This window comes from Oryx dammah, unplaced genomic scaffold (genome assembly GCF_014754425.2).
Source record: "Oryx dammah isolate SB20612 unplaced genomic scaffold, SCBI_Odam_1.1 HiC_scaffold_24, whole genome shotgun sequence".
In the NCBI taxonomy this organism is placed as follows: domain Eukaryota; kingdom Metazoa; phylum Chordata; class Mammalia; order Artiodactyla; family Bovidae; genus Oryx; species Oryx dammah.
Genome location: NW_024070208.1, coordinates 80,836,950 through 80,841,844, shown reverse-complemented (window position 1 = coordinate 80,841,844; position 4,895 = coordinate 80,836,950).

Below are 4,895 nucleotides of genomic sequence, written 5' to 3'. Positions count from 1 at the left end.
TTGAAAATTTTGGGGTACCGTCCACAACTGAGATATACATAGCTCACTATGGAAAGACTATAGAGTCTATATATCATGATATGGTAGGCTACATGGTTTTTTAAAAAACTACGTAGACATAGTGGTTACTTAAAGTGTGAGTGAAAGTGTTAGTTGCTCACTCATGTCCAACTCTGTGACCCCATGGACTGTAGCTCACCAGGGTCCTCTATCCATGGAGTTTTCCAGGCAAGAATACTGCAGTGGGTTACCATTTCCTTCCTGACCCATGAATTGAACTTGGGTCTCCTTCATTGCAGACAGATTCTCTACTGTCTGAGCCACCAGGGAAGCTCTCTAGACATAGTGGTTACTTAAACTCTTGGGTAAATAAGGGGAAGGGAAAATTTCCTTCAAAAGAAACAATAAAGAATAAATAATAAACTTGTTACCCATGGGAGAAGGAGGAAGTAAATTTTCTGAGCAAATAAAATAATGTAGAGAAGTTTAAATATTATCTGACAATATTAAATTTGAATTGGAAATATCAGAACAATTTTATGATATGCTTTGCTTTAAAAACTGTGTGTGTTTTCCAGGCTAAAAGCAATGAGCTTAGAAACACTTATAGCACTTAAACTGAGGTCCCTAAAACCAATTCCCATTAAAGCCTGGGCACACAGAGATATAGAAGATGCCAGGCCTGAGGGAGAAAGTTCATAAGTCTTTCTGGCATAAGCTTCTTGCTATGTCAGCATGCAAGGAAGTTACATGGGTAGCCATTCCCTTCTCCAGGGGATCTCCCTGACCCATTTCAGGCAGATTCTTTACCATCTGAGCCACCAGGGACGCCACCAATATCAAAGACTAACAGGTCGTATTTCAAGGACCCAGGGACTCACCTAAAGGTCTATCTGTTGGCCTCAAGGCAGGGAGAGGAGGGGCCAAGCATGAAAAAGAATAATGATATGCAATAAATGGAACACTTCCAGCATGTGAAAGCTCACAGGCTCTTGATATTAAAATACACACACTGGTCGCCACTGGAGGTTGCTAAGATACAAGTCCATGATTGTGAAAATTGATAATGGCAAGAAAATTAAACATTCATCCTGAATTTCTTTTACCAACCTTATTTGAGGGTAAAAAAAAAAAAAGGTTGCTGAGGGATATTTCTTCTTTATGGAAGAATTCTGGATAATGCATGCAGAAAGAAAAAAAGAATTATAAAATCGCTATTTTGCCATTTCTAACAAAATAATAAATGTCGGCAACAATGACCCAAGACCTCTGACTTCAAGTTTAGTTAAATAAGAAGTCAATAAAAAAAAAGAACTAAGCAAGATTCCAGATATTCAGAAACTGAATGGATGATTACTGAATAAGTTTTCAGTTAAAGAGTAAATTACATGGGAACTAAACAATAAAATACTACAAGGCAAAGTGTGCAACACAGCTCAAACTGCATGTAGCTTATGATGAATTTTTTGGTGAACAAGAAAGTTGGAGAATAAACAGCTAAGCATTCAACTTAGGAAGTTGAAAAAAAAAAAGCAAGAGAAGAATAAACTCAAAGAAACAAGATGAAAAGAAATAGTGTTGGTATGAGGATAAATCAATGAAATAGAGAATTACAACAAAACCAAGAATGATAATGTTTCTTGAATTAAGGAACATGAATCATTCAACGTTCTGCACTTGAAGTCTAAATAAAAAACAAATGTATATGCCAAATAGACAAAATATGTAAAGAAATAAAGTTGAGACCTGGAGACGACCTTTCAATAGAACACAGCCCAGCAGGGCCATTTCAATTCTTGTTTATAACATTTTTCCGGCTCCTTCCAAATATAGGCAGACCTCAGAGATACTGTAGGTTCCATCCCAGACTATTGCAATAAAGCAAGTATTGTAATAAAGCAAGTCACATGAATCTTTTGTTTCCCAGTGCATATGAAACTGCTGTTTACATTATCCTATGTTCTATTAAGTCTACATTATGTCTAAAATAAAATGTGAATACCTTCATTAAAAAACACTTTATTGCTAAAAAAAATTACTAAGCATCAGCTGGAACTTCAGCGAGTCATAATCTTTCTTGCTGGTGCAGAGTTTGAAATATAGCAAGAATTACCAAAATGTGATACGGAGACCGGAAGTGAGCAGACACTATTGGAAAAATGACACCAGTCAGCTTGCTTGGAGTGGGGTTGCTCCAGACCTTCAAATTGTCAAAAATTCAATATCTGCAAGCCCAATAAAAACACATGGCAATAAAACGTGGTATGACTGTATATTGAATGCTACGAGTTAGATGAACTGGAAAGTCTGAAGAAACAAGACCACCCTCACTTTAGATATCAGCTGCAGGTTCAGGGACCACCTGCACTTCAGACCTGCTGACTGCAAATTGGAGGGACTCCACATACCCACTGTCAGGCTCAATGCTTCGCTGAAAGACTCGCAAAGCTCACAAAAGGCTCTTACACTCAGTTAGGTTTATTACAGACAAAAGACACAAATGAGCTCTAGGTGAAGGCAGAGATACTTAAGGTGCAGGCAGGCATTTCTGGGAAGGAAGGGCACTAGCATCACACCTGAGGAAGCTCACCCCGAGCTCTGGTGTCCAGAGATCCTTCAAGAGTCGGCCCCATCCTGCCCGTAGAGCTGACCTGCATGCCCGGCCCCTCCTGGAGGTCTGGGCTTACTTTTCTCTGGTTACTCTAGAGACAGAAATTAACCTGAGTATTCCCCCAAAGCCACACTGTAAGTCACATTGTTGGACTGTCCAGTGGCCAAAATCCCAGGCAAACAAAGACACTCTTATCAGACAGGATATTCCAGGAGCCTGGAGAGCCCCTCTTAGCAACCAAGGGCAAAGGTCAGACCGCTCTTAAGGTCCAGTTCATTCTTTACTGCACACTGACTACAAATCTGGGGGAGTCAGACAGAGAATCCAAGATTTCTAAATGTTCTCTGGGTGATTCTGATAAGCCAGATTTGGAAATCACTGATGTAGCTTAAAATCATGGTGTGAAAAACAAGAAATGGAATGCCTTTTTGTGTTCATGACCACACAGATATTAAGAGGGGAGTCAGGTCTGGAATTTGGGGAATGTGACTGAGCCAGAGAAGGTTCCAGGTTCCTGCAAAGCACCCCCTCATCCTTACGCACCGTCTACCCCCTCATCAGCCCTCAAGCATCATCTACTGATTGAACCCACATCACCCTCTTACCTACAAACCTGTTCTCATATTGTTGCAGTTAACAAACTATGAATATTTGGAAAAGCATTGCGGAGTTCTTCACGGCCTTATAATTCAGTAGGTTGGTGAGGGAGGTTTCAAGGCGTGCCCTGAGGAGACGACTTGGGGATAATTCGATCAGTATGGTTTATCTATTATGCCAGCAAACTCAACCTTACCCGTCCCTGTGTCAAATTTCATTTCCCTGAAGTCAAACATTGGCAAATGTGGAAGGGCTAGTGCCAATTTGATAAAACAAAATGGAAGATTCTTGCGGTCCAATTACTTTTTAAATAATTTATCGTTCACTCAACTTCACCTGTGCTTCCCACAAATGGGAATCTCAAACACCATGTGGGCTGCAGAGAGATCACTGTCTTGACGAAATGTCGACTATGCGTTCTTCCTCTCTTTGGCTGTGTCTCATACTGTTACTGAAGCAAAAGAATCAGATGAGAATCCAGTTCTTGTTTCTGCTTCTTCACTTGATGAAGCCTTGTTGCATAATCGTTAATTTTTTCCCTTCAATAAATGAAGTCAATTGCTCTACTCACAATTGATAACATTTCTGCGATTCCTGATGTGGAATTAACGAGAAGGATATAATCTATGTCAAAGTAATTGTTACCCAAAAAGGAGGTAAACAGAATCTAAAATTATGCTCAACTAATAAATAGTTGCTGAGCACGGCCCCCATTGCAGGGCTTCTGATGGCATAAATCTGTTTTGAAAACCAAGAATCTGCATTTTAGATAAGCAACTGGTGACAGCGCTTCCCAGGTGGCACTGGTGGTAAAGAACCCACCTGCCCGTGCAGGAGATGGAGGAGATGGGGGTTTGATCGCTGAGTCAGGAAGATCCCCTGGAGAAGGAAGGGCAACCCACTCCAGCACTCTTGCCTGGGAAATCCCACGGACAAAGGAGCCTGGAGGGCTACAGTCCCTGGGGTCACAGAGTCGGACACGCCCGAGAACTTTGCATGATGCTGTAGCAGAAGGTTGTAGGGTCACTCTCTGAGAAACATTTTAAAATCCGGATATGAACATGTATATCACCTGTGGATATTTCCTCCTGGGCAAATAAATACTCCTTATTCCCCTAGGCCACTAAGAAGAGAAATAATTTAAATAAAAAAACTATGAATAGATGTTAAAAATATTTAGATATTCCTACTTGCTAAGCCAAGGGGTGCCTTTGTACCTTTTTCTAAAAAAATAAATATACTTACTACATACACTTGAAGAAAAAAAAGGAATTATTTTTTCCCAAATAACATGTGTCAAAAATAATAATTCTCTCCTACCCCAGTCTAGCTCACATTTAGATGTCTGAACAAAAAGAATATAACTAAGAATAAGATATGAAGGAAGAGAAATATTTCCATAACAATATGTATAGAGACTAACCCTACCCAGGAGCCAAGTATGGCAGAAAACTGCTATAATTAAGGATATAAAAACACGTTCTGCTTCAAGCCTTAATTTTAAGATACTTGTAGGTTTTCACAATTTTTCTTCAAGGATAAAATTTCTGAGATTATGCCTATGAATGTTGAGGAGGTCTTTACCAGGAAATGGTTCTTTATCTGTTTCTTAATAGATAGTAGGTGACATGTATAGAATATGTATTTACAGACTAAAAGGAAAAGGGAGCTGAAATGTCAGATTTGA